This window comes from Sus scrofa, chromosome X, assembly GCF_054392235.1.
Source record: "Sus scrofa isolate SSC_HxYL_T2T_F1_AM1 chromosome X, Sscrofa_HxYL_maternal_Yorkshire_Landrace_v2.0, whole genome shotgun sequence".
Classification (NCBI taxonomy): Eukaryota; Metazoa; Chordata; class Mammalia; order Artiodactyla; family Suidae; genus Sus; species Sus scrofa.
In genome coordinates, this window is record NC_139401.1 from 17078733 (window position 1) to 17103497 (window position 24765).

The 24765-nt window shown below is 45.6% G+C and overlaps 1 protein-coding gene across 12 annotated transcripts in view; it reads left to right on the forward strand.

Moving 5' to 3' along the window:
* The window catches only part of REPS2 (RALBP1 associated Eps domain containing 2), a 245961-nt gene that overhangs the window by 24852 nt on the left and 196344 nt on the right, over window positions 1-24765 (forward strand). The window contains exon 1 of one of the 12 annotated variants that reach the window (XM_085008581.1): window positions 20717-20886. The exons of 9 other annotated variants lie outside the window; for them this stretch is intronic. The gene's annotated coding sequence lies outside the window, so the exon portion shown is untranslated. Of the gene's footprint in view, window positions 1-20716; window positions 20887-24765 lie in introns of those variants that run through there. 2 more of the 12 variants (XM_085008582.1, XM_085008584.1) reach the window with 2 other exon arrangements.

A 24765-nucleotide genomic window follows, 5' to 3' on the forward strand; every position in this document is an offset into this window, starting at 1 on the left:
ATTTTGCCATGAGTTACTGTATAGTAACTCCAAAACCGGGTAAGGGAAGCAATTTTATTATGAAAGTGAACAGAAATAATCATTAGTTTGATAATCCACTGGGGTTACCTCTGAGGTTGGGTATTTTATTTTAATTGTTCCTATTTATTTATTTACTGTCTTTTTCAAGCTAGAGGTTGAATTGAAGCTCCAGCTGCCAGCCCATGCCGCAGCCACAGCAAGGCCAATCCAAGCCATGTCTGCAACCTGTGCTGCAGCTCATGGCAATGCCAGATCCTTAAGCCACTGAATGGGGCCAGGGATTGAACCTGCGTCCGCATGGATACTTGTTGGGTTCATTACCGCTGAGCCACAATGGGAACTCCTATTGTTTCTTTTTAAAAAAATTGTAGTTGATTAACAATGTTGTGTCACTTTCTGCTGTATAGCAGAGTGACTCAGTCATACATATACGTTCTTTTTTTCTATTATTTTCCATCATGGTTTATCCCAGGAGATTAGATATAGTTCCCGGTGCTAGACAGTAGGACCTTGTTGTCTATCCATCCTAAATGTAATAGTTTGCATCTCTTAACCCCATCCATCCCACTCCCTTCTCCCCCTTGGCAACCACAGTCTGTTCTCCATGTCTGTGAGTCTGTTTCTGTTTTGTAGATAGGTTCATTTGTGCCATGTTTTAGATTCCACATAGGTGATATCATATGGTATTTGTCTTCCTCTTTCTGACTTACTTACTTACTTACTTAGTATGATAATCTCTAGATCTGTCCACATTATGAAAAAATGGCATTATTTCATTCTTTTTGATGGCTGAGTAGCATTCTATTGTACATGTACCACATTTTTTTTTAGGGGGAGTGCCCCTTGGCAAGTGGAGTTCCCGGGCTAGGGATCAGATCCAAGCCGCAGTTGTGACCTATGTCACATCTGCGGCAATGTCAGATCCTTTAACCCACCATATCAGGCTGGGGATTGAACTTGTGTCCCGGTGCTCCAGAGACACTGCTGATCTCATTGTGCTGCAGCGGGAACTCCTATATACTACGTCTTCTTAATCCATTCATCTATTGATGGACATTTAGGTTGTTTGCATGTCGTGGCTATTGTGAGTAGTGATGCTAGGAACATAGAGGTGCATGTATCTTTTTAAATTATAGTTTTGTCTGGAGAGATGCCCAGGAGAGAGATTGCTGGATCATATGGTAGTTCTATATTTAGTTTTCTGAGGAACCTCCATACTGTTTTTCATAGTGACTTGCCAAGTTACATTTCTACCAACAGTGTAGCAGATTTTTCTTTCCTCTGCATTCTCTCCAGCGTTCATTATTTGTAGAGTTATTAATGATGACCATTCTGACCAGTGTGAGGTGGTACCTTATTGTAGTTTTGATCTGCATTTCTGTAATAATTAGTGATGTTGAGCATCTTTTCATGTGCCTTCTGGCCATCTGTATGTCTTCTTTGGAGAAATGTCTATTTAGGCCTTCTGCTTGTTTTTCATTTTTTTTTTTTTTAATGTCCGCACTCGTGGCATATAGAAATTCCTGGGTCACTGATTGAAACTGGGCCGCAGCTGTGACAGTGCCCGATCCTTTAACCCACTGCGCCAGTCTGGGGATCTCACCCATGCCTCTGCAGCCACCTGAGCTGCTGTAGTCGGATTCTTAACTCACTGCACCACAGTGGGAACTCCAGGTTTTTTTTCTTGTTCACTTGTATGAGTTGTTTGTATATTTTGGAGATTTAAACCCTTGTCCTTTGTATCATATGCACATATTTTCTCTCTTTCTGTAGGTTGTCTTTTCGTTTTGTTAAGGTTGGGCATTTTCTTTCTTTCTTTGTTTCTGTCTTTTTAGGGCTGCCCCCGAAGCATATGGAGGTTCCCAGGTTAGGGGCTGAATCAGAGCTACAGCCTCTGGCCTACACCACAGCCACAGCAACGCCAGATCTGAGTTGCATCTGTGACCTACACCACAGCTCATGGCAACGCCAGATCCCCGACCCACTGAGCAAGGCCAGGGATCGAACCTGTGTCCTCATGGATACTAGTCCGATTCGTTTCCACTGAGCCACTGTGGGAACTCCAAGGTTGGGTGTTTTAGATAGGAGATGGGCAAGCAGAGGGGAAATTGCTCCTCCGGGGTGGCATAGTGGAGTTTACAGGGCCGTTTAGATTTTCCGTTTGGCTGTCTACCCATTGGATGTAGTCAGTCACATCACCCATGCTTTGGTACATGGCTGATATGTATAGGAACATTTAAATTTGAATAAATTCTAACAGTGTTAGAGGCCCAGGGTTCATAAAGGCAGTTCCCTCCCCCCTGCAGTCTTTGTGTGTGTCCCTCTTCCCTGGTCTGTAAAGTGAAACATAACTGAAATTAACTTCTCCTCAAAGGGTACTTTGGGTCACAGCTGTAGAAGACTTTGCAGAGTAGCAAGGACTCCGTATTCTTAGTAACAGTTGTCAGTGTTCTTTGAGGGCTCGCCCACTCCCAATCATTCCTCAGACGGTATTCGGAATATTTATAGAACTAATTTTAGTAGCACCATAGGGTATAGGGGGCACAGCCCAATGTCCTGGTTTGCTGGAGCTGAAGAAACTGTGGATTTAAACATGTTCAAAGAATAAAATTACCCAGATGAGCTAGCTAGTCCTCTGTTGTATGGTATTGGGTGCTGGCTTCATTTCCTTGGCAAATTTGACAAGACCTTGAGACTGTTAGCAGATTCCTTGGTTCAGGTTAGCTGTAGATGGACAAGGGACTCTGGGGCTAGCCTGTGAGTGCTCTACTCTTGAGATATTGATTAGCACGTTATAGGCTGCGTGACCCACTATTAGTTCAGTACCTGCCAAACAGTGTATGTGATTTCTCTGGGGGCTCAGGCAGGAAGGAGTCCTAGAGGCAAGAGGTCATTTTTCTGAAGAGTCAGCAGTTACTTGATGGAGCTTCTCCAGGCGTCCTGCTCTTGGGAGACCATCACTTGAATGAGTCAGCCCCTCACCGGTTTTGTTTTGTTTTGTTTTTTTTTTTGGTCTTTTTAGGGCTGCACTCGCAGCATATGGAGGTTCCTAGGCTGGAGTCTAATTGGAGCTGTAGCCGTTGGCCTACACCAGAGCCACAGCAACGTGAGATCTGAGCTGCGTCTGTGACCTACACCATAGCTCACGGCAACACCAGATCCTTAACCCACCAAGCGAGGCCAGGGATCGAACCTGCAACCTCATGATTCCTAGTCAGATTCGTCTCTGCCGCACCATGTTGGGAACTCCCAGCCCCTCACTATTAATGCCCCTGAGGCCTTAATGATTCCTGTTGGGAAGAATTGGCTAGAAATCAGGTGACTCACTTCTTGCTGAAAAGAACTTTTGGCCTGAGGATTAAGAATCAGTGACTCTAGGAGTTCCTTGGTGACTCAGTGGGCTAGAAGGAGCCGCCTCCTCTTCTAATCTAAAGAGTGATCACGTGGAGTTCCCGTCGTGGCGCAGTGGTTAATGAATCCGACTAGGAACCATGAGGTTGCGGGTTCGGTCCCTGCCCTTGCTCAGTGGGTTAAGGATCCGGCGTTGCCGTGAGCTGTGGTGTAGGTTGCAGATGCGGCTCGGATCCTGCGTTGCTGTGGCTCTGGCGTAGGCCGGTGGCTACAGCTCCGATTAGACCCCTAGCCTGGGAACCTCCATATGCCGCGGGAGCGGCCCAAGAAATAGCAACAACAACAACAACAACAATAACAACAACAACAACAAAAGAAAAAAAAAAGTGATCACGTGACCTGACCTCACCGTTACTGTGAAAACACATGCGAGAAGTGATGACTGCCTGCTTTGGTTCTGGAAACCCACCCCAGAACTTCGGTGGTTTGAGACAATGTCTATTCTCGAGGTTTTATTGGTTGGGGGGATTTTGTAAGGTGTCAGCTGGGCAGATGGTGTCGATCGGGGGGCTGGGACTCTCTCGAGGTGGCCTCTTCTCTGTCAGGAGTGGCCGGTGAGTGTCCGTGGCCAGTCTCTCTGCACGTGGTGTTTCCTGGTCTGGGGCCAACTTTCCCCATGCCTTAGGCGTTTCACATCGTGGTGGGCCCTGGATCCTTGTGCTTCTTCTAGGGCAGTGATGAAATGAAAGCCCCTCTTTGAATTTGATTAAATCTCGGCCCAGAAAGTTGGTACTGGGGTCATGATCGTTGTTTTATTTTGTCCTAGCCCAGGCAGGGCAGAACCCTGAAGGGAAGAAGGGACGCTTCGTGGCCTGTGCTCTTCGTGCGGATGATGGCTTGTCCCAAGAGCGGGAGGTTCCCCTGGTGGCGTGTTTGGGATTATGGAGCACCGTCCTTCCGAGCTGGTTTCCTTAGGCTCGCCTGGCGGTCCGGCCAGAGCACAGACCTGTTGCTCAGTGAAAGTAAGCGGACAATAGTGACGAGTTGAAACAGCTCGATACTACATATGTTTGTACAGCCTTTCTAACCCTAGGTTATGGAAACCCTGTCAGCCCTGGCTGGTATCCGTGCTCCCTCTGTGCCCTTGTGTTTCCTTTTTTCCTGGAGTCCCACCTGCTGGGCGAGCGCCCGAGCGAGCAGAGCATGAGGAGGAGGCGCCGGGTGTGGGTCCGGGAGGGGGAGGCCTGGACTCACCTGCGCGGCTCTGCTCCCGCGTCGGGCAGAGGGGCCTGGCATCCTTGCTGCCCGTTTACGCTAAAGCAGCATGAGGTAAAAAAAAAAAGAGAGAGAAAACGGCTCTTCTTACTGGCAGCCTCTGATCTTCTACCGTCTTCACACTAGCGCCGATGGATAACACGAAGCAGATGTGCCTTTACGAGAGACAACTAGTGGAGCTGGGTTGGATCTTTCTGTGTTATATTTATTATGTGTAGCCCTGGGTCTTTAAAGTGGGGAAAGCGATGCTGATTCTAACTCGAAATGTTGGACCATTTCATAATGTGTGAGGCAAAATTATGAGGAAAGGCGAGAAAGCAAGCGGCTGTTGGTTTCTGACACCTTGCCTTCTGTGGTGTAAGTTAATAAATGGTCAGTTTTTAATGCAGTAAAAAAGGAAATTGCTGATAAGCTTTGCCTGACTTAGTTGTGCTGTTTACATTATAGACAGAATGCTCAATTTTCCAAGCATGGCAAACACATCGTAGTTGGGGTTTTGAGTGTCCATAAGCCGTTCTCTAGAATTGTTTTGAATGCACAGATTACAGATTCCCCCCATACCATATATGTATTAGCTAATGCTGCCAGACTCTTTATAGGGTGTCAAGTATGTGAGAGGACTTAAATGAATTCTCTTAAATGCTTCATGGGATAAGATGCTCCAATGGGAACTGAATGTTTTCAATTAGGACGTTTCCATGGATACGATTACGACTGCCAAAATTCATAGCCACAGGAGATTTTCCTTGCTTCAATATTGATTAAGAAATCTGAGAACAATCTCAAGAAGTGTAGGAGGTCGGTGGAGGATAAATTCTGGGGGTAGTATAGCATTTGCTTTCTCTTCTTTGGTTAAGGGCTAGTCCAGATAAAATCCTAGGCGATCAGCCAAATCTAACAACAGGATTTATGTCAAGAGAATGTTCAGAATAAAAGTGAACATGGCGGCTTCTTTTGTCCCAGATGAGTGTTTATTTGTTCATGTCTACTTTCTTATGTGCTGTGTACAAGGCATTGGCAGGATAAAAAAAATGACAAAAATCACAGCCTTTCGTTTCTAGAAATTTTGGACCATTTCTATGTCATTTTTAAAGAAAACATTCTACATAGTGTTTGCAGACATCTTAAAATTTGCATCTGTCTGGAAAGAATTCACATCTTAAGTTATTATACTCTTTTTTTTTTTGGCTGCACCCACAGCATATGGAAGTTTCCGGGCCAGGAATTGAATCTGAGCCACAGCTGTGACCTTTGCCACAGCTACAGCAATGCCGGATCCTTAACCTGCTGTACTAGGCCGGGGATCGAACCTTCGGTGTCTCAGAGGCAATACTGAATCCTTAACCCATTGTGCCACATTGGGAACTCCTATTAATACTCTTTTTTTTTTCCTTTTATGGCCACACTGCAGCATATAGAAGTTCCTGGGTCAGGGATTGAATCTGAGCTGCAGCTGTGACCTATGCCTCAGCTCTGGCAACACCAGATCCTTTAACCCACTGTGCTAGCCAGGGATTGAATCCAGGCCTCCGCAGGGACCCAAGCCATTACAGTTGCATTCTTAACTCACTGTGCCACAGCAGGAACTCCCTGTTATACTCATCATTCTTTTTTTCTTTATCGGCTACACCCGTGGCATATGGAAATTCCCAGGCCGGATTGAATCTGAGCAGGAGCTGTGACCTGTGCCACAGCTGCAGCAATTCTGGATTCTTAACCCACTGTGCCAGGCTTGGGACTGAACCTGTGCCACCCCAGAGGGACTCCTCTGCTACTTCTCGATACTTAATGCCATCATAAAAGAACGTATATATTACTATATCACAAACCAGTGTAATATTTTAATAACATTTTAATATAATTGGCTTCCCTTGTAAGCCTATGTTTTATTTTTCGCATTTGAAAACGTTATTCCTAAAAGGGATCCAAAGGCTCCAGCGGACTGCCAAAGGGTCCATAGCACGAAAAGTGAAGACCCTCTTTCCTAACAGAGTGCAGATTATAAGAGTTATGTCCTGTTTTCTAACCACAATTTAAGAAAGCAGTTTCCTGTAGTGGCAAGGACCACTGACCAGGAGTTTCTGCTGTGGCGCAGTGGGTTAAGAATCCAGCTGACGGAGTTCCTGTCGTGGTGCAGTGGAAACAAATCCAACTAGGAACCATGAGGTTGCAGGTTCGATCCCTGACCTCACTTAGCGGGTTAAGGATCTGGCGTTGCCATGAGCTGTGGTGTAGGTCACAGACGCGGCTTGGATCTGGCATTGCTGTGGCTGTGGTGTAGGCTGGCAGCTGTAGCTCCAATTGGACCCCTAGTTTGGGAACCTCCATGTGCTGCAGGTGCGGCCCTAAAAAGACAAAAGACAAAAGACAAAAAAAAAAAAGAATCCAAGTGCCAAAAAAAAAAAAAAGACTCCTTTTGCAGTGGCTCAGGTAGCTATGGAGGTGCGGGTTCAGTCCCTGGCCCAGCACAGTGGGTTAAAGGATCCAACGTTAGCTGTGGCTCAGATTCATTTCCTGGCCTGGAAACTTCCATATGCTACGGGTGTGGCCATAGGGAAAAAAAAAGAGAAAGAAAGCAGCTTCCCACTTAAGTGCCTTTTATCACAAATCCTTTAAAACAAATGAAAGATTAAAAGAGAATTCTTTTCTGTTTGCTCATGTCTTGGCCTTGCCAAGTACTTTGCAGCCATCTTTGGCTTTCATTTGAGAATTTGGTTTCAGGAGATAAGTTACTGCCATTGTCAATAGTTTAAGAAGAAGTTTTCTGGTCTTTGTTGGGCTGCAGTGCAGTAGGATGCTGTCAAATCCTTGGGAGGGGAGAAGAGTTTCCAATTCGGTTTCTTGTGGATTGTGGTAGGAGTCACCCTCTCCCAAATGTTTCCCCAGGCCCCTTCCGTGTGCCACCATCTTCCAGGGGCTGATGTGGGAGCTTGGATGCTCCATGGGCATTGGAGCCTGGACTTTTCTTGGAGCTGTTCTCTGCCCTATCCTGGTAGGGAGTGATCAGAGGTTTAACCATGAAACTGTGTCAGTTCATGAGCGGGGCTGTGACTGCTGGAAACATGGGCAGAACGACTAGAGGCAGGTTTAAATCAAATGCCGTAACTGACTTTTCTCCAAGAGGTTATTTTGCAAAAGGTGCAGCATGAATTTGCTATGATGCGAAGGCGTCATTCTGATCTGTTACTTGGTCAAGGCCAGCCCCTTTACCTTTAAAGGAGTTTGGGTAACCTTTTAATGTTCTCTAGTAGAATGCCGAAGGGGCACACAGAAGGAGTAGGCCCTTGGCACATAGTTCTGTTACAGGGATTATTTTGTAAAAAGATTTTTTTTGGTGAAATTGCAAAATTATTTTTGTTCCCCATGAATTTTGTGAGTCTGGGTTCTCCACCTTCTTTGGTTTGTGGATTTGCATTTTCTTCTTCTCCCTGTAGTGAGGCAGATTTCCGGAGCGGGATCAGGCGCCGTACCTGAGAACCGTAATCATCCCTGCTTGTTACCCAAAGTGGCATCACTTCGATTTTATAGTGATCTGGCCAAAAGAGATGACACCAGTGAAAAAACAAACAAACCCCAAATCAAACACATTTCTATTCTGGCAGCCTTTTTGGCGGTAATATTTTTCTTATCATATGAGTCGCATATCACACAAGTCACTCATTTAAAGAGTACAATTCGGAGTTCCTGCTGTAGTGTAGTGGGTTAAGGATCCGATGTTGCCACAGCTGTGGTGTAGGTCGCCCCTGTGCCTTGGATTCCATCCCTGGCCCAGGAACTTCCTTATGCTGCAGGTGCAGCCAAAAACAAACAAACAAAAAGCACACAATTCAGTGGTTTTTACTACATGCATCCTGTTCTACAATCACCACTGTCAGATTTAAACCCTTTTCACTGTCCTCACCAAGAAAGCCCATACCCTTTAGCAGTCCCCCACCCTAGCCCTAGGCACCTACTTATCTACTCTCTGGCTCTAGATTTGTCCACTCTAGACATTTCATATAAATAGAATCATACCATATGTGGTCTTTTGAGTCTGGTTTATTTGACTTCATAGAATGCTTTTAAGGATCATCCATGTTATAGCACGTATCACTATTTCATTCCTTTTTTTCTGGCCAAATACTATTCTTTCTGCTTTATGGATATACCATGTTTTGTTTATCCATTCATCCATTGGTAATTATTTCAGTTGTTTTCACTTTTTGGCCATTGTGAATAATACCACTCTGAACATTTATATGTAGGTTTTTTTGTGAGCATTTGTTTTCAGTTCTCTTGGCTATATATTTAAGAGTATAATTGAATATACCTTTTTTTTTTTTTTCTCTTTAGGGCCTCACTTGCGGCACATGGAGGTTCCCAGCCTAGGAGTGGAGTCGTAGCTAGAGCTGCCAGCCTACACCACAGCCATTGCCACATCAGATCCGAGTTGAGTCTGCAAACTACACCACAGCTCATGGCAACGCTGGATCCTTAACCCACTGAGCGAGGCCAGGGATCGAACCTGCAACCTCATGGTTCCTAGTCGGATTTGTTTTTGCTGCACCACGACGGGAACTCTGAATTGAATATACTTTAAAAAAATTGAACCTAAAAAGGGGAGTTCCCTGGTGGTCTAGTGGCTAGGATTCAGTGCCTTCACCATCGTGGCCGGGGTTCAATCCTTGGTCTGGGAACTGAGATTCCCACATCAAGCTGCTACCCATGGAGGCAAAAAAAAAGAAAAAAAAAGAAAAGTAAATGTTAGACAGAATCTTTGAAGCATGTTGAGAAACTGTTTACTTTCAGAGAGCACAGTTTGAAATTAGTGTTAAAGTGGAGAGAAGGTTGATTTTTTTTGTTTGTGTGTTAGGTAGATATGGGTTGAATCTCAGTAGACTGTGGTGACTTTTATCAAATTACCTGTGAATACCTTTCTTGGTGTACAAACTGTTAATACCTCTGGATGTCGTTGATTGACGGCATAATTACTTAGACGTATTCACTGTCTCTTTCTGGATATTGTGTTTGGCCATGGATTCGCTTCGTTCAGCGGCCTGTGAGGGGAGGCGACGTGTGCCTCCTTCTGGGCAGAAGCCTTAAGAGCTAGCATGTGCTTTGCCCTGTCTTTGTTCCCTTCTGCCGTGACGACTGTTGATGTGCAAATAGACACAGCGGTATCACTTCGGGTGCCAGAATGAAAGCAGTGTTGAGCCGCAGTGTTGAGCCCACGGAGCCCCAGCACTGAATAGACTTCGTAGCATGAGCAAGGGAAAAACAGTGTCAGTTGGAGCCATTCAGATTTAGTGACTATTTCCCACTTCAGGACCCTGGTCCTCCCTCCAGCAGAGGAGATTTTACACGCTCCACCCTGAGACATTTGGCTATGTCTGGAGACATTTTTTGGTTGTCACGATTGGGGAAGGTGCTATTGGCACCTTTTTTCTTTTTAGGGCCGCACCCGCAGCATGTGGAGGTTCCCAGGCTAGGGGTTGAATCGGACCTACAGCCGCCGGCCTACACCACAGCCACAGCAACACGGGATCCGAGCCGCGTCTGCGACCTACACCACAGCTCACGGCAGTGCTGGATCCTCAACCCACTGAGCGAGGCCAGGGATCAAACCTGCAACCTCAGGGTTCCTAGTTGGATTTGTTTCTGCTGCGCTACGATGGGAACTCTGATGCTGCTAAGCACTCTCAAGTGTACAGAACAGCCCCTGCAACAAAGAATGATCTGGCCCAAGATGTCAGTAGTGCTGAGGTTGAGAAACTCTGCTTTAGAATAACCTAGTTTGGGGGGAGTTCCCGTCGTGGCGCAGTGGTTAACGAATCCGACTAGGAACCACGAGGTTGTGGGTTTGGTCCCTGGCCTTGCTCAGTGGGTTAACGATCCGGCGTTGCCGTGAGCTGTGGTGTAGGTTGCAGACGCGGCTCGGATCCCGCGTTGCTATGGCTCTGACGTAGGCCGGTGGCTACAGCTCCAATTCAACCCCTAGCCTGGGAACCTCCATATGCCGCGGGTGCGGCCCAAGATATAGCAACAACAACAACAACAACAACAAAAGACAAAAAGACAAAAAATAAAAAATAAAAACAAAAATAGAATAACCTAGTTTGCCCTGATCAATGCAGGGGTGTTGAGAGAGGATTACATGGAATAAATTATATAAAACACTTAGCACACAGGGTGGCCCCCTTGTTTCTGTAATTATGTGGCCGACCCCGGCTTTGGCTCTAAAGTCTTCTTTGGCATCCATGGGAAAAGGGGTCTTTTCCAGTTTTCCTAAGGTTCAGTAGTTCAGTATAATTGAAATTCTGGTCATAAATTGTCTCAATTTTAGCAGAGTCATTTGCTTCTTCAAACAGCGAGGGAACTAACGTTAAACGCTTCTTTAGCACCGGTTGACCCTTCAGCAGTGTGGTGTCGGGGGTGGTGACCCTCCCCACAGTGGAAAACCACGTATGAAGTCGTCCAGTTCAGGAGTTCTCCATATTCATGGATTCAACCAACCATAGATATTTTAGTTCTGTAGTATTTACTGTTGAAAAAAATCCATGCCAAGGTGGACCTGTACACTTCAAACCTGTATTGTTCAAGGAGCAACTGTCTTTTGTTTTTTTACAAATACTCTATGAAATGGATATTCTCATCTCCATTTTGTTTTAGATGAAGGTATTGAAACACTGGAGTTAAGTAATTTTTTTTTTGGTCATCTTTTTAGGGCCTCACCCTGCGGCATATGGAGGTTCCCAGGCTAGGGGTCAAATCAGAGCTGCAGCCATCGGCCTCCCCCACAGCCACAGCAACGCCAGATCCAAGCTGCACCTGCGACCTACACCACAGCTCACGGCAACACCGGATCCTTAACCCACTGAACAAGGCCAGGGATCAAACCTGCATCCTCATGGATGCTAGTCAGATTCGGTTCCGCTGAGCCATGTCGGGAACTCCCTGGAGTTAAGTAATTTGACCAAGAATACACTGGTCGTAGGTGGTGAACCTAGGATTTGACTCAAATATGTACCTGCAGAACCCTGTTCTTTCCACACTGCTTCCTACCTCCTTAGAACTGGTTTCAACATAAAGAAAGGAAGGTGATGCCCAAGTGATAACAGTTACGTGCGGCATTAGTTATCTTATCTATTAGGTAACAAATCGCCTCAAATCTTAGCATTTTGAAGCAATAAACATTTAATATCTTACACAGTTTCAGAGAATCAGGAATCCAGGAGAAGCTAAACTAAGTGGTTCTGGTTCAGGATCCCTTGAGGTTGCAGTCAAGTTGTCATCTAGGGCCATCGTCACCTGAGGGCCTGATTGGAGATGGAGCACCCGCTTCCACGATTGCTCACTCGCATGGCTGTTGGCATGAGGCCTCAGCTTCTTACCATAAGGGCTTCTCCTTAGGGCTGCTTGAATGTCTTCAGGACGTAGCAGCTGGCCTCCCCTAGGGTGAAGGATCTGAGAGAGACAGCAAGAGAAAAGCCACAGTATCTTTTATGTCCTTGTCTCAGAAGTCACATACCATCACTTCAGTTGGTCACACAGGCAACCCTGGTACAGTGTGGGAAAGGGCTCTACGGGGCCTCATAGAGATCCCTGGGGGCCATCTTGCCACATATCTCGTAGTTGTGTAATTATAAATTGCATTTCCTTTTCATATTGTAAATTTCCAAACCAGAATTTCGTATTTTAAAATATCTCAGTCATTCACAATTTAAATGAAAAAGCGAATTTGCTTTTATAAACATTTGTTGATGGGCAAAATCAGATACTTAATATAAAAGCTATGTTGCACATACTTCATTTGGGGGTTTGTGTTTCACTGGGCTGAACTAGCAGAGGCCTCCTGAGTCTTGAGAAGCTTGGACTGCTGGTGCTTGCTTTCTTTCCTAGAAAATCTCCCTGTACCACACACTGAAATCTTCATTTTTCTAAGTCCTTCCTACATCCTTCTGTTCATATTACTGATTTGATGTGCTTGAATGACAGCCAGTGTATAAGATAGATGGTAGATGCCAACCTCCCTTTCTAGTTCATGTGTGATGCCCATCAATTTGAGTGGCTCTTGGAAAGGGGCTTTCTTTAAACAAATTCAGAGCTGAGTTTTTCGATATATCTTTAAGGTTGAAATAGGTTTTTCTGAAACTTGCTGATATTAATGGGTCCTCTTCCTGAAGCAGTTTAACTCTACTTTTGTTTATTACACTTGATCTGCGCTTTGGGAATTAAGGAAGGGCCTTGACTGGGTACAGAGCTAGAGCCATGTGGATTTACTATGTCTAATCGTGCAACCATGAAATCAAAAACATTTCCTCCTCAGGAATCAACCCATCACTTTTAACCACTGTTGATTGCATTGGCGTAGAGCTTTTTGCTTCCTCTAAGTATTTTGCTTTTTCTTTCAAAATTGTGTTCTTGACTCCTACTGTCGCAGTGTCATGCTTCATTTATACAGTGATAGCTTTGCTTGACTTTTATCTGTTGACTTGACATCCTTTGGATCATATTTTCTTTCTTAGCCACAGGAAGATTGGAAAAAGAGCAGCATTTGAAGAGAACTTGCAGAAGTGAAGAGCATTGTGAGAGGCAGCTTTTATTTTAATTTCTGCTGTGGCCAGAATAGGTGTCCACCTGATGGGCAGACCTGCCTTCTCATTGCACATGCCCAGTGTAGGTGCCCTGGTCAGTCAAGGTCAGGCTGGTTACCAGTACTACTTGTGGTCTAAGTGTGGTGCAGGGGATCTTAGCATAATTAATGGAGGTTACAGTAAAAACGAGGTCTCAAATTGTCTGCATGGACAGTGGAAGGGGTGGAGTATATGTGAAAGTTGGGAAGCTAGAGATTTTTGTAATTTTAAGATGCAAATTTTAAGAATTTTTTTCTTCCTATTTTCTTTTCCTTTGTTTAAAATTTTTTTATTATAGTTGATTTACAGTGTTATGTCAATTTCTGCTGTACAGCAAAGTGACCCACTTATATATATATATGCACATTCTTTTTCTCAAATTATCCTGATCATGTTCCTTCACAAGTAAGTGGTTAGATATAGTTTGCTGTGCTATATAGCAGGATTCCTTTTCTTTTTAGGTCCGTACCTGTGGCATATGGAAGTTCCTAGGCTAGGGGTCGAATCAAAGCTGCAGCTGCCGGCCTACACCACAGTCACAGCAACACAGGATCTGAACTGCATCTGTGACCCACACCACAGCTTGTGGCAACACTGGATCCTTAACCCCCTGAGGGAGGCCAGGGATTGAATCCACGTCCTCACAGATGCTAGTCGGGTTCTTAACCTACTGAGCCACTATGGGAACTCCAAGAATTTTTTTTTTTTTTAATGGCCATACATGAATTATGGGGAAGTTCCTGGGCCAGCAGTTGAATCTGAGCCACAGCTTCAACCTACGCTACAGCCACAGCAACACTGGATCTTTTAACTCCCTGTGCAGGACCAGGCATCAAGCCTGTACCTCTGCAGGGATCCAAGCTGCTGCAGATAGATTCTTAACCCATTGTGCCACAGTTGAAACTCCTCTTTTAAGAATTTTTCGATCATTATAAATGCATGACAGATGCTGTTTTCTGATCCTGAGATTTTGTGGGCTGTCGTTTTGAAAAAGGGCCAGAATGAGAATAAAAATTCATTATGAAAATGTTTGAAAAACCGATTATGCTGTGATTCATCGCAGATATTTTATGCAACTTATATGTTGTGTTTTTACCTTTGGGACTGGCATTCTTACAAGCTGACTTTTCCTTTGGACTTTGTTATGTGTGTCGGCTATGTCAATTCACAAGCATGTTTTCATCTGTGCATCATGTTGTGTTGGGACTTGGATGGAATGTAAATCTTTTATTGGCCTAAATCTGAGTCTAATCCTCCTCATGGCTTTGGTAGAAAATCAATTTCCTCTGCTCTGTCAAGATTTTTCGGGTCAGTGCTCTTTGGAAGTTGCCCAATTCTCTTAGATTAAAATAGATTTTGTTTCTGTGCTACATACCGGTATCCTTCCGTAGGACACTGGGCTCTAGAAAGTGAGAAAACAGAGTCTGACAAGATGCCCATGAGTTCTTCTATCTCCATTAACTTGGTGACACACTGCACCTTTAAGGGGCCAAGGAGTTTGGGTTCTTTCAGAGGCATCACTTGGGGAGCATTTATTAGGGACATCTGGAGGTGAGGTGATGCGTTTGACTTTAATGAGTGCTGCTTGGTTAGCTGCTCACGAGGCTGCTGGGAGTGAAAGGAAAAGTGTGGGCCATCAGAGCTGGAAGCAGGGGGACCAACTGGGACTTGCTCAGTTTTAGCGCTGAAAATGCTACAATCTGGGAGCCCCCTGAGTCCAGGCAAAGCAGGATCATTGGTCTGGTCATCCTCGCAGTGAAAAGCATGGGGGTGGATGGTTTGGCACTGCTGAGTACCCTTTGTAGAGAGAGAAATTTTTTTTGTGGCCACACCCACAACGCATGGAAGTTCCAGGCCAGACACCATGCTGGATCCTTAACCTGCTGTGCTACAGCAGGAACTCCAGGCATTGTTGATTTGGATCACAGTTAAGCAAACTTTTTCTATGGAAGGACAGGTGGTAATATTTTAGCTTCTGTGGGCCATACGGTCTCTGTCACAACGCTCAGCTCCACTGTTGTGGTGCCAAAGCAGCCACAGATAGGACATAAAATATTGTGCATGCTTATGTTCCAATAAAACTTTATTTACAGAAACAGGGACTGGACCAGACTTGGCTTGCAGACCTTAGTTTGACAGCTCCTAATTTAGATTTATCTACGTATTTACTTTTTTATTTTTCCTTCATTTCTTGTTACATCTCTGAGAGTCTATTGGGTTCATTTTGGAGGCAAGGATGTCTCTTCCCACTTCTGTTTTTCTGTATTGCACTGTAAGTTCTACCCAATTGCTGTTAGGCAAGAAATGGAAATAAAAGGCACACAGATCAGAATGGAAGAAATAAAACTGCCTTTATTTGTAGGTGACATTATTGTCTGTATATAAATTCCAAAGAATCTACAAAATAACTTCTAGAACTAATGAGTGCATTCAGCAAGATTGTAGAATATAAGATAAACATAGCAAAACCAATTGTATTTCTGTATACTAGCAATGACTATTTGGACACTGAAATTAGAGTAATAGTTGAAGTTAACAGTAAAATGTAAATCTGACAATGCCTGCAGAGGTCTTGTATCCTGAAGAGCGCACAGTGCTAATGAAAGGAATCAAAGAAAATGTTGCATTTCCTTTGTAGCACAGTGGTTTAAGGACCTGACATTGTCACTACATTGGCTCAGGTCACTGTTGTGGCGTTGTTTTGATCCCTGGCTTGGAAACTTCCACATGCCGTGGGTGTGGCCAAAAAAAAAAAAAAAAAAAAAGCCAAGATTTAAGTAAGTAGGGAGACATGCCATGTTCATGAATTAGAAGACTCGGTGTCGTAAAGATGTTGGTTCTCCCCAAATTGATGTATAGGTTTAACATAATTCCTGGAAAAAATCCCAGCAAGATAATTTTTGGTAGATGTAGATATGGTTATTCTAAGATTTATATGGAAAGGCAAGAGAACTATTATAGATAAAGTATTTTCAAAAAGAAAAATAAAATAGGAGGGATCAGTCCGCTTGATTTCAAGACTTAAATCCCTATGGTAATCAAGGCTCTGTAGTGTTGGCGGTGGGATAGATGCATAGATCAGTGAACAGAACAAAGAACCTGGAAATCGACCAACGGAAATATGCCCCATTGACTTTTTAATTTTTTTTTGTTTTTTTAGGCCACACCTGTGGCATATGGAAATTCCCAGGCGAAGGGTCACATTGGAACTATAGCTGCTGGCTTACACCACAGCAACATGGGATCCGAGCCTTGTCTGCGACCTACACCACAGCTCACGACAACACTGGATCCTTAACCCACTGCGAGCAGTTAAATGGAGGAGTGAGGATTGCCTTTTCAACAAAAGATGCTGGGGCAATTGAACATCAGAAGGCAAAAAACCCCCTAAAACCAAAAACGAGCCTCAGTCTAAATCCCACACTTGGGGAGTTCCCATCGTGTCGCAGCGGAAATGAATCCGACTAGGAACCATGAGGTTGCGGGTTCGATCCCTGACCTCGCTCAGTGGGTTAAGGATCCGGGTGTTACTGGGAGCTGTGGTGTAGGCCGGTGGCTATAGCTCCGATTCGACCCCTAGCCTGGGAACCTCCATATGCCGTGGGAGCGGCCCTTAAAGGACGGAAGACAAAAGACAAAAAAAAAAAAAAACCAAAAACAAAACCCAAAAACCCTCACACTGTATACAACAGATAATTCAAAATGGGTCATAAGGTTAAATGTAAAACATAAAACTATACAATTTTCAAAGTAAATAGAAACCCTTCAGGATCTAGGGTGAGGTAAATAATTTTTAGACTTGATACCAATAGTATGATTCATAAAAGGAAAAAGATGATAAAACTGATTTCATCAAATCCATTTTACACTGAGAAATATCTTGTTAAGAGACAAGCTGCAGAGTGGGAAAAGAATACTTGCAAACCACATATCTGACAAAGGACTATCTGTGATATATAAAAAAATCCTCCAAATTCCATTAAAAAAAAAACCCCAAGAGTTCTGGTCATGGCTCAGTGGAAATGAATCTGACTAGTATCCATGAGGAGGCAGGTTCCATCTCTGATCTCACTCAGGGGGTTAAGGATCTGGTATTGCTGTGAGCTGTGGTGTAGGTCACAGACATAGCTTGGATCTGGTGTTGCTGTGGTTGTGGCGTAGGCCAGTGACTACAGCTGTGGTTCATCCCCTAGCCTGGGAACCTCCATATGCTGTGGGTGTGGCCCTAAAAAGACAAAAACAAACCAACCCAAACCATCCCATTAGAATATGGGTGAAAGACATGAAGAGACATTTCACCGAAGAGGATATATACGTGACACGTGAGGACACGGTAAGATGTTCAACATTATTAGCTATTGGAGAAATCCAAGTTAAAGCCAAATGGGCTATCGCTACATACCTATCAGAATAGCTAGAATAAAAAATAGTGGTATCATGGAGATCCTGTTGTAATTCAGCAGAAACGAATATGACTAGTGACCATGAGGATGCAGGTTTGGTCCCTGGCCTCGTCTGTGGCTTAAGGATCCAGTGTTGCCCTGAGCTGTGGTGTAGGTCACAGATGCGGCTGGGATCCCCTGTTGCTGTGGCTGTGGTGTAGGCCAGTGGCTATAGCTCCAATTCGACCCCTGGCCTGGGACCTCCATATGCCACAGATGTGGCCCTAAGAAGGCAAAAAGGAGTTCCCGTCGTGGCGCAATGGTTAACGAATCTGACTAGGAACCATGAGGTTGCGGGTTTGATCCCTGACCTTGCCCAGTGGGTTAAGGATCCGGCGTTGCCGTGAGCTGTGGTGTAGGTCACAGACTCGGCTCGGATCCCGCGTTGCTGTGGCTCTGGTGTAGGCCAGTGGCTACAGCTCCGATTCGACCCCTAGCCTGGGAACCTCCATATGCCGCGGGAGCGGCCCTAGAAAAGGGAAGAAGACCAAAAAAAAAAAAAAAAAAAAAAAAAAGAAAAAAGAAAAGGGAGTTCCCATCGTGGTGCAGTGGTTAACGGTTAACAAATCCGACTAGGAACCACGAGGTTGCGGGTTCGGTCCCTGCCCTTGCTCAGTGGATTAAGGATCCGGCGTTGCCATGAGCTGTGGTGTAGGTCACAGACTCGGCTTGGATCCCACGTTGCTGTGGCTCTGGCGTAGGCCAGTGGCTACAGCTCCGATTAGACCCCCATCCTGGGAACCTCCCATGTGCCCCGGGAGCGGCCCAACAAATGGCAAAAAGACAAAAAAAAAAAAAAAAAAAAAAAGTGCTATCAGTAAATGCTGTAGAGGAGGGGGATCACTCCTACCTTGCCTATGGAAATGTACAATGATATAGCCCTTCTGGAAAGTAGTTAGTTTCTTAAAAATAGTAAATATGCAACTACCTTATGTGACCCAGTAATTATAGTCCTGGGTGCTTATCCCAGAGAAATGACGATTTCACCCAAAATCATATGCAGAAATGTTTATAGCATGTTTGTTCCTAATAGCTCATAACTGAAAACAACACAGATGTCCTTCACTGGGTGAATGGTTCAACAAACTGGTACATCTGTGCCATGGAGTATTACCCAGCAATCGAAAGGAATGAGCTATTGATACACAGCAGCCTGGATGGCTGTCCAGGGACTTAGGCTGAGTGAAAAAAGAGCCAGTCTTGAATGGTATATACTGTATGCTTTCGTTTACATACTTTTCTTTACATGATAAAATTACAGACATGGAGAAGAGATTGGGGTTGCGGGGCAGGGGTGGAAGGGGAGTGGTGTTCAGTAAAAGGGCAGCATGAGGGATTCTCGTGGTGATGGAAATGTTCTCTGTCTTGGCTCTGTCAAAGTCAATATTCTGGTTGTGATCTTTCCATATACTTTTGTAAGGTGTTCCCACTGCGGGGAGCGGGGTAAAAGTCACAAAGAATTTCTATATTATTTCTTTCTTTTTTTTTTTTTTTTTTTGTCTTTTTTTGTTTTGCTATTTCTTTGGGCCGCTCCCGCGGCATATGGAAGTTCCCAGGCTAGGGGTTGAATCGGAGCTGTAGCCACCGGCCTATGCCAGAGCCACAGCAACTCGGGATCCGAGCCGCGTCTGCAACCTTCACCACAGCTCACGGCAACGCCGGATCCTTAACCCACTGAGCAAGGGCAGGGACCGAACCCGCAACCTCATGGTTCCTAGTCGGATTCGTTAACCACTGCGCTACAACGGGAACTCCTCTATATTATTTCTTACAAGTGCATGTGAATCTGCAATTATCTCAGAATAAAAAGTTGAAGAAGGTATTTAGGAAGTTCCTGTGCAGTGCAGCTGCTTAAGGATCTTGCATTGCTGCAGCTGTGGCTGAGGTTGCAACTGGGACATGAATTCGATTCCTGGCCTGGGAACTTCCACTTGCTGCCAGTGCAGCCAAAAAACACCCCCCCAAACCAGGAGTTCCCGTCATGGCTCAGCAGTTAGTGAACCCGACTAGCACCCATGAGGACGTGGGTTCCATCCCTGGCCTCGCTCAGTGGGTTAAGGATCCGGCATTGCCATGAGCTGTGGTGTAGGTGGCAGGCGAGGCTCAGATCCAGCATTGCTGTGGCTCTAGCGTAGGCCAGTGGCCGCAGTTCCGATTGGACCCCTAGCCTGGGAACCTCCATATGCTGTGGCTGTGGCCCTAAAAGACAAAAAGACCAAAAAACCAAACAAAACAATAAATATTTTGGGAATTCCCTGTTTCCTAAGCCTAGTGGGTTAAGGAAACGGCATTGTCCCTGCTGTAGCTTAGGTCACTGCTCTAATGTGGCTTTCGTCCTCAGCCTGGGAACTTCCTCATGCTGTGGGTGAGGCCAAAAATCGAAAACCAAATATAAAAGAATCAGAGTCAGAAGAATTATAAATACTAAATAGCATAGCAGTTGTATATTTGGTGCTGTTCTAAGGTCCTGGCCCAATTTCGTTCTGAAATGGAACCATGCTGGCGGCAGGGTGGGGTGTGTGTGTGTGTGTCCCTGTGAGTGTCTGTATATGGTTAATTTTTGTTCAAATGTTTCTGATTTGAGATGCGATTTACTATATGTCCTCTGAGTGCCTTTTGCCTCTGATTTTCTCTTAGACACAAACTGGTTTCTTAATTTCAGTTCCAAGGTCATTTCCAAGCACCATTAACTTTTATGATCTTGTTTCTGCAGTGGTTTCTCACCTAAGGGCCAGAGACACGGACTTGTTTTTCCTGAGTGCTTTTCTCTTTGCCTATGTTATAGAAATTTCTAGTTATTTCCTGATATCTATCCCTTCTCTTTTGCAGTAAAAACCCCATTTTTGAGCTGAGCACATGGCTGCCCAGAGTAAAAGTTGTACCGCTCAGAGTTCAATGTAGCTAAGTGGCTGTGTGACCAAGTACAAACCTTCTGTGTTGATTAAGCTACCAATCAAGCGGAGCTCTCGGTTTGCTTTAGCGAATAGATAAAATCAAATGCTTTATATAAAAGCTGGGTGTTATGGGTTGAATTGTGTCTCTGGAAGAAGATAGGTTGAGGTCCTCACCCCCAGTCCCTGTGAACGTGCCCTTATTTGGACGTAGGTCTTCACAGATGGCAGCAGGTTAAGGTGAGGTCGTACTGGAGAAGGGTGGGCTCCCCGTTCAGCCAGGAAGAATGCCAGGTGAGATGAGGCCTGGAGTGCAGCGCTTACGAGCCGAGGAGCTCCCGGGGCCACCGCAAGTGGGGAGAGCGGCATGAAACCGATTCTTCCTCATAACCCTTGCAGGGAACGAACCCTGCTCACACCTTGGTTTTGGACTTCCAGCCTCCGCACCTGTGAGACATACATTTCTGTTGGTTTGAAACCACTCAGTTTGTGGCACTTTGTCACAGTCGCCTTAGAGGAACCAGTCCACTGTGTTTCAAAACTCCTTTTTGGGCTATTTAAAAAAATGGGTTGGGCATGCATAGGCTTCTTAATCTCAGTCCTGAGAAGTTTGGACTGAATATGCCTTCTTTTTCCTGGAAGATCTCACTGTGTCAGCATTGAAATTCTTCATTGCTCCAAAGCCCTTTCAACTTCCTTACATTTTTTTTGTGAAAAAACTGTGGTGGATTTACAGTGTTGTGTTAGTTTCAAGTTTACAGCACAGTGATTCAGTTATTTATGTCTATTCATATCCTTTATCAGATTCTTTTTCTTTATAGGTTATTGCAAAATACTGAGATAGTGAGTATGGTTCCTGTGTTATACAGTAAGTTATCCTCGCTGGTGTGTGTGTATAGGAGTGCGTGTATGTTAATCCCAGTCTCCTGATTTCTCTCTTCCTCTTGCGATCCTCTTTGCTGACCATAATTTTGTTTTCTATGCCTTTGGGTCTGTTTCTGTTTTACAAGTAAGTTCACTTGTATCTTTAAAACATTTGTTTTTATTTTTATGTTTACGTTTCTATTTATTTATTTATGGCTGCGCCCTCGGCATGTGTATGTTCCTGGGCCAAGGATCGAACCCACGTCACGGCATCGCCAGCATTTGTTATCTATAGATGTTTTGATGATGACCCTTCCATTTTTATTGCTGATTCGATGTGCTCAAATGCCAGCCAGAGTCCCAGGTAAATGGTAGATGTAAGGACTGCGTGGTTTCCATGGAGATTTCTTGCAGGGGCCCTTCCTTTCTCAGTTCAACAGTTGTCAGGGAAACAACTCATTTCAGTTTGTGGGGCTTGCCAATTCGAGTGGCTCTTGGAAGAGGATATAGGTGAACCTTTTCAAGATCCTAATGCATTCAGATCAGAGCTTTTTTCGATTCCCTTCAAGTTATAGTAGGTTTTTCTGTAACTTAGGGCTATTAACTAGTCCTCTCCCTGGTGATACCACCACCCATTTGTTCATATGCAGAAAATGTTGATTTTGAGCTTGGGCAGGGAGAAAAGTTGAGGTTCAAAGAGAAATAGGCCTAAAGCCAAATAGGCCAAAGCTGGTTGTCAGATGCTTCATGACTAGTCTGCAGTCTTCCGCAGGCCCTACAGTCAGAGAGCGCCAAGGCGCCGGCCCTGTGCTGAACCGCACAGTCGGCGGGCTCAGGGCTGTGTGGTTATTGCCTCTAGTTAGGTATTGCAAATCAGTGGCTGGCATTGGTGGCGGTTAATGGAAATGGTGGTGAGAGCACAGATTCCAGATATACGCAGTTCCAATAAGTGCGTTCTGTAGGGTTACCTCTGCTGTGACAGCTTCCCCGTGGTGCTGTTTACCCAAGAGCCAGGTATGGTAGATGGCGAAATTCCCCCAGTACTTTGCAGCTCCTTCCACCAAGAGGTGGAGCCTGCGTCTCCTTTCCTTGGCGTTGGCCGGCCTTGTGATTTGGCTTGATCATAGGACACGGTAGAAGCAACCTTGTGCAGGATTTGGGCCTAGGCCTGAAGAAGCATTTCGGCTTCAGTTCTTGCTCCTTTGGGCACTCGTGCCATCACGAGAAAAAGCCCAGGCTCCCCTGCTGGCAGATGAGAGGTCATGTGGCAGAGAGAGGAGGCACCCCGTCAACCCCCAGGGCTGACTGCCGAAGCGTAAGTGAGCCCCACCTGAGTTCGGCAGAGTCTGGCCCAGATCAGTCTAGTTGCCCAGCTGAGCTCAGCCCACATTGCTGACCCCCCAGAGTTATGAACTAAGCAAATGGTTTTTTTTAAAGCTCTAGAGTTTTGGGAATGTTTTGTTAGGCCGCAGTAAATAATCGATAGAGCCAGGTTTAGATGTTCTGGATCCATCAAGGCTCACTTGTAACCTGTCCTTTGAAACACCCAGGATCCTTAGTAACACAGTCCCATTAGTAAGAGGAGTACCCGTGGGTAATTTAAGCAGCAAAGGGGTTTGTTGGCAGAATATTGGGTAGCTCAGGTTTTCTCTGGGAAAGCTGGGGAGAGGTCTTGAAAAATGCACAACCAAGGGGCAGCAGCGCCAGACCTACGGGTGTACCACAGCAGAGAAGTGGTCCAGCGAGGATGCTGGAGCTGAGGCTACTGCATATTGGAAGCCTCCAGCCACACCGCACCTCGCCTGCGCTGGACATCGGGTGTGGGGCTCGGCACCCTGCTGCCCTTGGGCACCGGAGTTGCTGCTGTTTACAGAAAACAGCCACCTCCTATTCCTGCTGCTTCACACGACTCATTCCTGATTCAAATGTCCGTGCGTTGTGTCTGGTGAAGCTTAGGTGCTGTGCCCGTACCCTGACTGAGAAGAAATCATGAGCGTGGGTATCCGGTGTTTTTAGCTTCTTTAGCTGAAGGCAGGGGGAAGATTTCATAAACATTGGCAAGGGGTTCTGATGCTGGGCCGCCAGAAGGGAAGTGGCAGATGTTTGTTAGTTTCTGTTCTGCACTCTGCTTAGCTCAGCTGGTTACAGCGCAGTTAGGATGGAGCCAGCTTTGTAGTTCATTCTTTGGTTCGATCGAGAGAAGGTAGAAAATACTCAGGTGTGAGGCTGTACCCTTTACACCTGCTCCCTCTCTCACAGGTGTGTGCCCAGGGCCATTTGGAAGGGAACTAATTTGCATGTATCTGGGGCTTCCGAGGTACAGACAGTACTTATCTTTCAGGTGGTGGCCACCGAAGAGAACCGAGTGGATGATATCTTAGCGATACCATAAGGGGTTGCCTGTTTGCTCAGTGAATTTGGTTTACACGGCGTCTCTAACAGAAATTGTTGGGCAGCAAGATCCTTCAGTTGAGGTAGTGTCTCATTTTCCAGAATTTCTCTCATAACCTTTCTAAACCCTGGAGTACTTACCTGTAAAACCGTTCATGTCGGATGAGCTTAACTGTTAGGAATGAGACGTAAAAGGTGGACCGTTCGTGGAGTGTGTAGAAGGTGTTTGAGAAGTGGTCATCCTTTTTCTCAGACTTGTGAGGTCCACACAGCCTAGGCAGGTTATGCCTCAGCTCGGGCTGCTGAAACAAAATACCATAAGCTCCGTGGCTTAAAAACAACAGGATTTTATTTCTCCCAGTTCTAGAGGCTGGCCGTCTCGGAGCCTCTGCCGACGGGCTTGGGTTCTAAGATGCCTGGGTTCAGGGGATGACGCTTTTGTGCGTTGCAGACTGCCAGCTTCTGGCTCTTTCTTCACGTGACGGAGAGCACGAGAGAAAGCATGCTCCCCTGTGACTCTGGAAGGGGACAGGGTGCATTCACGAGGGCTCCCCCCGCATGACCTCCCAGAGGCCCCGTCTCCTGATACCATCGCATTGGGGTGTATGGTTTTGACATAAGAATTTTGGGGGAAGGGCTCAGAGACCTTCTGTCCGTAACCGGTTTTCAACCTTTGAGGGCAGGGACTCTGCTGTCAGGTATCTCGAGTGGCAGGGCTCGTGAAAGAGGCCCGTCCTTGGGTCGGCATGCCTTGGGGGAAATGAGGACCTACGTCTCAGCTCATCCATTGTGGTGGCAGTGCCACTTTAGGGGGGATGGGTGGACTGTATCAGATCGGATCATGCAAGTCCATCTGGGCCCGAGAGCTGTCCCTCCTGGCAAGCAGAGCTGGGTGGCAGGAGCTCTAAGAGCCGGGGA